Source organism: Varroa jacobsoni, unplaced genomic scaffold (assembly GCF_002532875.2).
Source record: "Varroa jacobsoni isolate VJ856 unplaced genomic scaffold, vjacob_1.0 scaffold_343, whole genome shotgun sequence".
Classification (NCBI taxonomy): Eukaryota; Metazoa; Arthropoda; class Arachnida; order Mesostigmata; family Varroidae; genus Varroa; species Varroa jacobsoni.
In genome coordinates, this window is record NW_019213245.1 from 338,823 (window position 1) to 350,283 (window position 11,461).

At 42.2% G+C, this 11,461-nt stretch overlaps 1 pseudogene; it reads left to right on the top strand.

Annotated features, from left to right (window-relative positions):
* The first annotated feature begins 9,412 nt into the window (after window positions 1–9,412).
* On the top strand, window positions 9,413–10,694 carry LOC111259542 (tyrosine-protein kinase Src42A pseudogene; annotated as a pseudogene).
* The last annotated feature ends 767 nt before the right edge of the window (window positions 10,695–11,461 follow it).

An 11,461-nucleotide genomic window follows, 5' to 3' on the forward strand; every position in this document is an offset into this window, starting at 1 on the left:
TTTTAGTAATAAATAATACCTCTAACAAAAAAATGTGTGCATTTATCTGGATATTACTTGCACCCTGAAAGTAATTTCCTGTCCTAGCTAACCTTCTAGCTAAGGCCTATGATTATACAAAAAAACATGTTAAGTATTCTACGGCGGGGCTTCAACACAGTCTACTGTCGCGATAATGCAGATAGCTTTAGTTTTTCTAGTCAAGCTATACTGCCTATCGAAAAGTATGTATGTGAAATGAGATGACAGCATTTCAGTTCTCTATCAGCTTGTTACTCTGAAACGTAAGCTGACAACGACAAAAGATAACCCTTTTTGCAGGATACATACACACATGCATATAGAAATACTCAGTTTCGAGCCCCCTTCTTTAAAAAGCGTCACCTCACACCATTTTGACCTCATTTTTTATCTGGATCGCACAATAAGCGGGCAAAAAATTCTGTCTACATGCCACTTCGGCTAATTTTCCCAACTGCAATTGTTTAAGCACAAAAACGTCGTAGCCAAGTCGATTCTCCTGTCTCCTCATTGCAAGATGAATCGGGCAGCTAAAGCGAGGAATAACACTGGCAGCCTTCGTTTCCTTGCCAGAAGGCAAGTCCCACGCTACACTCCCCCTTTTCCGCTCCTCACAGTTGAATTTTCCCCTTGTGCAGAAATATAGTAATTCAACATATGAGTGAGGATCTATGAGAAGCGATGCTTTGAGCTGAGTTTGGTTTTCTGACAAAGAGCCCAAGCTTCAAATCACTTACCGCGCTAGGAGTCGCAAAAAAATCGGAGGAGAAAAAGGAAGAGTCCTTAAAAAGCTGTTTCTTTTTTCTCTTGTGGCTGCTTCTGCGGCTACTGCTGCTACTTACTAAGCTTGGTTCGAGAGTAGTAGCTAGAAACTTTTCAGTTGGAACTTTCCATCCTTTTCGCATCTAGGTTGTTCCTCGGCCGCCAGTGGCCTCGGTGTCGGTGTGGTTCTTGACTAGTCCTCTAAAGGTGAAATCCTCCATGGTCCCACCTGAGCTGACAACGCACCTAAGTACGGAACGACAGAACCAAGTTGACCTTTATCGCATTCAGTTTCAGCTAAATTTCAATTTAAGCTCCTTACTACTATTTTAGATCAGGCCAAGCGCGGACTTGAGCGGTCGCAGTGTGTTTTTCCTCCATCTCAATCTACTTGCCTCGACCTTCCAGGATCTTTTTTACTCCCTAAGTGCTTTTTTCCTATCGTTATCACCACTATTCGTTTTGAGAGCCAAAAAGCGAGTTCCCACAACTCGGCTTTATGTAACCCGCTCAAACAGAATCATTTTTGACGGATACGTGTTTCCTTTTGTGTATAAATGTAGACGCAGTACTCTATTGCGGTGCAAGCCGCGTACGTAGTACAGGTTTTGATGCCAGAAGTTTAGACTGCATTTGTTGTTTGCATTAATTTTTGCAAAAATAAAATGATAGTTATATTTTTTCATGGTTTAGAGACAGCGCGTCAGCTTATCGTCCTTAACGACATGTGTAATGTCCATAGATGGTGAGGTTAGAGGGTAGATACACTTTTCTAGCTTCCAACTGTCTACCTGTTTAAAACAATCAAAACATTAATGTCGTGTTTGACTACGGGCCATAAGCTGGCAAGACGGTTGAACCTGGTCGGAATAACCAATCCAAAGAAATGTCTTTCTATGGGAAATATACCCGTCCCTTATCAATCAATTAAATGATTTAACGTCTAGACCTAACATTTTGAAGTCAGGTTAAACATTACAAGCGTCGCCCAATTAAGCATGATCAACAGGCTACACAGACCTGGCCGATAACATGTGTCTCTTCAACTACTGTAAAGCAACTACGCGATTACCACAATCTTTTGCAGTCCCTAGTTATCTGCAGCTATGCTCCTCAAGGGCGATAGTCGTTCAGTGGTAAGACTGAACAGGCAGAACTAGCTAGTAGTAACCGGTAAACCGGTATTGATCTTGATCAATTACCCATTGTTAGGGGCCTACAGTCCGTAGCACATCTTGCGTTCCGCAAATCTCTCGTGGTGTCCAGTCCTTAAGTTTTAAGGCCCATAGCATTTTGGCCTAGTGGTTCCAGTGCCAATATGTGATGAAGCAGCGAGAAACGGGTACCTAACAAATAGTTCCTACCCTGCCGTCCTATTCTTGCAGCATCGATATGCCATGCCTTACCTTTATGCACTTAATGCTGGAAGGTGCTTCGGCCGCGGCTTTCCCGAATGGTTCGAGCAGAAGGATTGGCTGCGAGGTCTGTAGGGGCAACAGATTCATTCAGGTTATCGGAAATACGTAGGGGGCCAAAACATATCGGACAACGGGGCGAAAGCAGAACCTTAATTAACCTCCCTTGTAGTAGGTCTGGTACTATAAGACTATGCCTCGTTTACTTACTGAAGTAAAGGGTTAATATAAAGGAAAAAGAGGAAAAGGTCACTCAAATCTACCGAGTAGAGCTAAACAAAAGAGTTTCTTTGATCGTATGTAAAGGACGGATGCAATGAAAGTTTAACTTAGTGATGCGCTAAAAAGTCAGTTTTAAACGAGGAGTGATTCCGTATAAGGAGCCTGTTAATAATGCCTAATTTGAAAAAAGGTGTTTTACCTATTAGGTACATTGAAATCATAACGTAGAAATTCGTGCGGTCCAGAGTTTGTTTAGAACATGATTCACAACCCTTAATTCACTGCAAAACAGTGCGGCTGAGACGTAACGCAATATAATAGCGTTACCCATTATCCTCTGTATAATATCGTCGAGCTGCGCGGCCCTTTTGGCGCACCGTGTAGGTACATTGATATGCCGACAAGCAATAAATAAGCGGCCATATTGTACAGTTCGTATCAAAGTAAACAGTTTCTAAATCACAGAATGAGTTCTACATCTAAAACGAAGCTTTGCTTGCCATACCATAAGTTACTAGTCTTGATTTGGTCTTAACTCGAATCATCATAAGATTTATCGTTCATTTATTTGAATGCTGCCTTTCAAGCAAAGTCCGCTCTCTTTGTCAGCTTACCTTTACAAAATGACCTTGCGTATCATTAGACTGCCCTAGATATATGCGCATATATTCGTCCCAAGATTAATATGGGAAATCAGACTTCAGCAGCGATAATCTCGGTAGTCGCTGTTGACAGACGGTGCTTTCCAATGTCCTTTACTTATATGAACTGAGTCAGATCGACAATACGAGGCTATCGGGAAAAGCGTGCACAAGCATCGTGATATTGAAAGAATAATAACGGGTATACACAAGACACAGTAATAGCTTTTACCCTAACAGACGCGAAATTTTAGCACATATATGGATGCTTTAAACGCTGTGAAAGGTGATCTCAATAGATGGAAACTAGCCATATTCAGCGGAAGCTTGTCATTTCTTCGCATTGAATTAAACATCTCTTGCTTGAAGGCTAAGCTTCGTGTCGTCCTTTACCACAATGTGCCGGAAGTGCATTCGGTGCGCTCGGTACTTTGACAAACGTCTATGGATTCTCAAGGCATCAAAAACCGTGAAGGCCCAGTAAACGATCCGAGGATAGTCGAGGCCATGCTAGGTCACGCGCAGGACGACCACGATGAAATGGATATACTCTATTTACTACATGATGCTCATCATCACTTCAAGTTGGCTATAGTCTGTGGGAGAAGAGTTAAAATCGGACGACTTTGGCGTTTTCATATAGTTGCGGTGGCGCGACGGTGATTCTATGCGACCATTGGCAACCTATGGGCCTGTGGGCAATAGGACAACGCAAGTGTAGCTCTGCTTAAGGCAATAAATAGTCCTTCTCGTCTAGCGGCTAATACGGAGAAGGCCATTTGAATAGAAAGATGAAATGTGGGCTCGTATATCATGCCGATATTAACAAGGGTTGTGCCATGAGCCGCTTGCGGTACAAACATATGTCTCCGCCTTTACCATGCTATGCTAATTTTAACAGAATAACGATTTTATGTCGTCGCTTTAAACATTTACTTATCGTTTAGCGCGGTTAAATGCTGATCCAGTTGAATGGCGTGAATTTTTGAGAAAAAAATTGCCTTCATTTATAACGCTAGCATAGGGAATCCGATATAATACGCGCCGTTATTTCATTAACTGCTGCCCACTAGATAATTATAAGATTAGCTTACAGGTCTTAGCAGATCTAGGAGAGTAAAAACTCTACCAACAAACGCTGTTGTTCCTGAAGAACTGAATATCTGGCTAAAAACCTTTAAAAAACTTAAGATATCCGTGTATGGCATCGAAATCTCATTCAGGTGCTTGCATTGAATGATATGGAATCGAAATGACACAGCCGGGTAGCTTTGCTCAGTTCCTACAACGATACAGAGCAAACGGACAGACGATGATCTTCAATATGTTTAGTCCATTGAAATTTTTCAGATATCCCAGTGGTGGTAGCATTGCAGCAACGAACTCTAATCAGGATCCACGGATTTGCCTGGGAGATATCCCAAAAGTTATTCAACCCATCCCAACTTGGTGACAATATTCTAGTGTCTAAGTCTAGTACGAACTGATCTTCGAAGCACTGCCAGGGAACATGAAGATGTTAGTACCCGGCGATCAGTTGCTCAGGATGCATCAGAACCATATATTTTTCCTGGCGCAACGGCTGGCGATCACCCGCGGGCCAGTTACCCGAACACAGCGGGGACATATAAATCGGTGAACGGTTAACCGCGGCTCCCACCACCCCGAATATAAGGTTGAATAACTTCTAACCGTGTTTTCAGTTAACGCGCTACATAATGGCTACGTGACTCACGGTTTGCGGTGATCAGCTTCTAGAGATGCTAAAAATCCTGTATTTTTTTCTGCTACAATATCCTCACTATTTTTTTTTCCTGTGGATTTAATACATACATAAATCTCAATGTATATTTGAAGAGCAAGTAAAACATATATAGGAGAACTAAAGACTACGATTGGCGCCATCATGAGGAGTTAGTTAAATGGTAAGCAAAGCTTGCCGACCTTTAGAGAAACCGCTCGTAGATTTCTTCTCTTAGAAATTTGAATAGACAATACTATGTAAAGACATATTAGAAATACGTAGTAGCAAAAGGAAACAACGTGGCATGGAAGACTGTAAAACTCTGAGTGGTCCGCATGTAACTGTGTAACACGTTAAATACTATGTGCATACCCGTAAAACGAGCTTAAAGATGTTCATATACAGAAGAACAGTGCAAACGTATAGACGCAAACGTATCTGTTTACTACGGCTGTAAAGCAGATAGTTACGACAATTTGCTTATTAAGTTTATTACGTTGTGATTTTTTCATATTCGACGGCATTAGCTATACGTCGGTTTTACCGATTACACTAGGTATAGTTAGCTAAGTTTAACGTCTCTCTAGCGTCACACATTCTTCTCCATATATAATAGATTTATATATTCCTCCACCCATGAGTTCGCTTAAACCGAAAGGAACGCAAAACGTTTAGCTTGAGATGCTTCGTCAGATTTTTATCCCACACAACTTCCGTACTTAGTTAATATTTTACACGTGTTCAATATGCTGTTCGCTTCTATTGCATGCGCGACGTACTCATATGAACTAATATGGCCGTTTGTACCTACAGTTCCCGTTGTGCGTGTGCACAGAGATGGACGTCACCGTTTTTGATTAGCTAGTGATTGTTGCTGGCGGATTTTTCCCCTATTCAGCACTACTTACCTTACCCGTTTCATGTTGTACTCCATGGGAAAAAAAACTCCATCTTTTGTCCATACAGAAACCCCCATTAACATTACTGTTGAGGAGCTGCTGTGTCTCAAAGGGAAACAGCTATTTCATCCCATTTTTTTGTCCTTCCTACAGCCATTGGTTTTACCGAGTCGGTTTGCTGGATGTTGCTTGCTTCTACTTTCTTCTTGACTGCATCTTTAGCTCTCTGCGATAATGGTGACTCGTCCAGCCTTTGTGGCCTTCTGTACCTCTCATCCTCCACCGCCGTAATCTTCATCATTTGCGCCGTGATCATCAGCAAAAGCAGCAACTCACTTTCGTTTCTGCTTATTGTCTGCATCAATTCTTCATCCTAATTGTGCTCTGTCCTGAATTTCCGCAAGATGCCGGCGGACTGGTTGAGAGCTTTAGTGACAGCAGCAGTAGCGGCAGCATCGGAAGCGGGCCTCCGTGCACCGTTCCGTGCTGACCCAAAAACACAATGGAAGGCACACGAAGGCTCCACTGGCGTCTAAAGGTGCTAAAACAGATATATATATATATATATATATACGTAGAGAGGGCGAGAGAGAGAGAAAGAGAGCGAAGGGGACCCGAAGAAAAGGCCTTAAAAAACCCCACAACGACCCTTCTGAATGTGGTTGGTCGCAATACCTCTACATAGATAGAGATGGTTGCCAGCAACTCTTCAACAAGAAGGTGAAAGGAAGCCTAGGAAACAACGATGATGAAGAATCAAACGAAGATTAACGCAGTGGAATAGTGGCCGCTACTGAACATGGTGCAGGCATTCCTCAAGAATCTAATGGGACGGCTGTAACCAAGGGGTGTCGACGATGGCGTTTGGTCCTTTCCGGGCGGGAAATCGCTGCTACAATGGATAAACGAAGCAAAGGACAAACACCACCGAAAGGGTGGACCATCGGTGTTTTCGGTGTAGCCATGTATCCCAAAGGCGGGCGCATTTCATTCATAACTGTTCACAATAATAAAAAAAGCATTGAGCAAGTGGGGCAAGGTAAAGGTCAGTGGGGGCTTCCCGAACAAAGCGAGGCCGTTTAGAATGTGGGAAGACGAGAGAGAGAGGGGGTAGAGAGAGAGGAGAGAAGGGAGACACAGAGAGAAATTAAGTCCACTTCTTAATCAGTGTTGCGACAGAAATTTGGATGGCAGTTGTGCTTTCTTCGATGGCATCGCTAGCTGAGGCTAAATATTAGTATGTTTTTTTAAGTCAGGTATTGTTAAGCATTCATAAGAGTTAATTTGAGGTGATGTTTTTTGTTTCATTTGAAAAGTAGGAACTTATCGATCAAGTAACGAACCTTTTTTTACCAAAGACGGTTGTGTGACGCGTTGTAAAAAACAATGTTAATGCACGTAATTGTTTACAATAAGAACTAAACAGTATACATGACCGCAGCAGGCTCATGCATTGAAGCATTCATTGTCGACAGTCTTAATCCGTATGCACTGACGAACCAAAGCGCGGCCAAAGAAGCGAATCTGCTCTGTACAGCAACGTGGGTAATGAAGCTACATAACAGCCAGATAGAATCAGACATCAGCATTGTTCTCGAGACCCATTAGAAAAGCTTATTTACATTACATTTACAGTTTTTTTTAAACTATCCACTTACTACTGTAGCTGTGGAGCTTCCAACAATATGCACAACTACGTTCAGTGTATAGGGTCATAATTGCCAGATATGTTCGGCGTGTGAGCAAATTTTACTAAGATAGCATAAATTAAAAGGTCAGCACACTTCACAACAATGCTCCAAGCAAGACGGCTAACTATTGGCAAAACCGCGTAAGTGGTGACTGCCTCACAGGTGAACTGCTTTCTTTGTTAGGCTAGGTTCGACCTGGAGTTCGCACAACTTCCGGCTCTGAAGTTTCTATGGAAAACTACCACAGAAGCTATCAGATCCACCGAGTCGGTCCCTAGCCACGTTACAGAGGTTGCACGCAAGAGCTAGGTGTGAATTGGGACTTTCCTATCTAACTGAGTAGTAAATATCTGTTAGAGTTAAATTACGAGAAGGGTTATCTTTAAGTACACTGCAAGTTTATACGGAAAACGTTGCGGTATCCATACATTTTTTTCATTGTGCATATATATATATATCTAAACTAGCGATGACGAAGACGATCACAGAATCTGTAGGAGGGATCCATAGAAGTTAAGCAATCCTTCTGTGGGATGTGCCCTTTAAATGCTCTATGCAATCAAGCTCAACCACATGCTCTAACAATTCATTAGGAACAGCTATGAGAATTACTTCTTAGCTCGTTTCCGATGCAACCCATAATTATCCAACGATGGTCGAAGGCAACTAGATCAAAAATGAGGTTACTCAATAAGACTGCCTCCAGAACTGAACGTCAGACTAGGCATGCAATGAACACAACTATATGGAGTGCTATTAATTGTTGCACGTAATAGACGATCTAACTGTTTCAACGTATCATGAACTCCGACAAAGACACTAGCATATCGCGGTTATATGTTTGGCGCGAAAATCTATTCTCGTCTACACTGGCACAGGGTCACCAGTTCAGTGCAACAACCAGCTAGCTAGGGCTTGTTTCGTTAACCTTTGCTCTCATAGGGACTATAGTTTTTCTTCTGCTCAGAGCCTTGTCTAGTATTATCCGCCAAATGTCAGCGAAGGCTGTTTTTCGTGCCTGTCACCACTGCGTCCGGGAAGGAGCAAGGAGTTCTCGCTATAATTTTAATGCGCCCAGCGTCTACTACACGAGTGACAGCAGGCCAAGATTTGGCCTGCAGCCGATCGAGGAGAGGTTCAAGAACACTGAGATTGAATCGTACAACTGGAAACGATCCTCGATAAGCGTGTAATCTCTTTTTGTGTGTGTCTATCACGTGTCGTTCAGTAAGTAACAAAAAATATTGGAGGGGATATAAACAGCGTGACTGAAAGCGTCTGAGCTATGGATAAAACAGAACTACGAGCTGTTACTACTATGAGTCAAGAAAAATGCTGACGAGGTATGGCAAACTGGGAGGGGTTTCAATCCATGCGGTTTTTTGTCAGAGTGCACAGTTATTAAAGCAGCAACTTATTGAATATTGTCATATTTCTTTTCGGTACTTACAGCCGGGGCCTTACTGTACAGCTCACTCATTCATTTGACAAGTTCATATGTTGCCGGTACCTATAGATGCAAATGGACCTGTCCTCCTCCATATTGAAGGTCTGCCTCGAAAGCTGAGTACACATGAACGAGTTTTATTATATGAAACACTTTTGCTGCTGTATTCTTCGCTTATTGGCAAATTTACAATCACTTGCTGTATCCTAAATGCCTCCGTCTGCCCAGTGTCACAAAAAGCTCGCTAAAGTTGTGCGCTGTTTCTGTTTTTTTTTGCTACTGAGCTTTGTACATTCATCATCATGGATGCAACCTGCTAGGATAGATGCCCATCTATCCTAGCAGGTTGCATTCCAGAGCTAAGACAACGAGATCAAAATGAATACCAGGTCCTATTCTTAATCGACAAGATTCTGTTCGGGCTGAGCAGGCAGCCAACGGCATCGGTCAACAGCGACTCGTAGCGGGCAGAGGGCCAGGTGCCGTAAGGAAAGCTGTTACGGCTACAGACCATTAGCCAAAACAGGACAATCAAGATGCGCGACTTTGGACACTCCCTTCGATCGTTGCATGCTACTTAATAACGGCTTGGAAAGTAAATTGGTGCCACCATCGCTCACCGTGTATTTTTTCGCCTTACACGATAATGATGCGAAGACTAATGAAGATCTAACGATCAAAAAAAGGTGAGCACCTCGAAATCTTCAGTGACATTCAGGTTCATTTGCGTTAACTAAACGCGAGGGATACATACGCTCGAGCTATATGGCCAAACTCTAATCGACTGAAGCTGAATCGTGGTATTTCCGTACCATTAGCAGAGCCCAAACTGAGTGAAGGATTCTCTCTCCCGAAAATCCACATGGCGCGATTCTAATTCGGACTTTAAAAAGCCGAAGAACCGGGTATTCATTGCCGGTGAAAGATGCTGATTCTGTCAAGCATTATCGTACTCGATAATTGAATCGCGTAGGACCTTTCGTAGTAAAAGGCGCCAAACTCCGTATACTTCACGAGCTCGTGGACTACTACAGAAGAGGTTCAAGCGGAGACACCAACCACTAGCAGTTTGTCTCATAGAACATACGACCAGTGGGAGATCGCTAGAAGCTCGCTCAAGTTCATCCGAAAGAGTTGGGACAGAAGCAATTCGGCAACGTTTGGCAAAGACAGTAGAACAACAATCCGTGGCGGCCAAGATTCTGAGAGCCGGCAGCATGGATCAAAGGGATTTTCTCAAAGAAGCGTACGCCATGAAGAAGTTGCATCATCCCAAAACTCGTACAGTTATTTGTTATCTGTACGCTTACAGAACCCATTTATATTATTGGAGAGCTGATGAAGAACGGATCACTTCTCGAGTTCCCGCAGGACAAAGGGCAATCGCAAATTATGTCCCTGTTGATGGACATGGCTGGCCAGGTTGCCGTAGGAATGGCTTTTCCTGAGCAGCACGGAACATCCTCGTCGGTGCGAACAATCATTCGGTAAAAATCGCTGATTTTGGTTTAACTAGACTAATTAAGTTCCAGTTAAATTGACTACACCAGAGACTGCGAATTACTCGTGGTTTTCAATTAAATCTGACGTCTGATATTCTGTTCATCGAACTAGTCACACGTGGCCGGATACCCTATCCAGGTATGACCAATTCACAGCTGTTACGCGAAGCTGAATATGGCTCCTGAATGGCAACGTCCTCACAGCGCCCACAGTCCTGTATGAAATCATGTTTCAGTGCAGGAATAAGGAGCCGATCAAACGGCCCACGTTCGAAATACTACAGTGGAAATTAGAAGATCTGTTTACACTGGAAGACTCAGAATATATGGAAGTGCCTCTTGAATTCTGAGTATCTCCGTAATTTTCCTTTTCTTAATCTTAGTGGAATCAATCACCACAAAAACTTTCGATTAAAATTACCGTTTTATTAATTATTAATATTATTATTTAGTCAATTAACTATTTAAATGGCTAAAGCTATCCTGAGATACTGTATAATTCTAGAATGATTTCATGAATATGAAGAATAAGTTTTCAATATCTAATTAAGTATAAGTGCTATAATTTAAAAGAGTGGTAAAAGGTAAATAATAAAATTTCCTTGCGTGTTCCATTTTTGAAGAGATAGCCGATTTATTTTAAAAGAAAAAAGCTCAACTAACTTCATGATAAGTTGTAATACTATTAGGCCGTATTTAGTGAATTAATTTTTAAAATTCTAGTGATAAAATTGAACCACATTTATACATTTGTTAGAATTTGAAAATTTTATAAAAAAATAAACTCCAACATGTAATTCAGCAATACTCATTCTATCTTTGTTTATAATTAATGCAAAATCGATCACTGTAATGATCTTATTCTAAGTGTCTGGGTTTTTATCATTCCCTCTTTTTCCTTTCGTAGGCATCGGGCCCATATGTCACTTGTGAGAAGTACTAAGTGAAACAACGTTGTGTTTTTCGATATTCGAGCCGATAAACATTCATTCAGACGGCTGGCCCTTGCCAGCATGAAATAAGGTGCGCCTACCCCGAACTCGAAGTAGACCGCTTTACGCCTTCAAAAGCTTAGTAGACAAATACGTTACTCACCTGTACGACCACAGGTACGGGG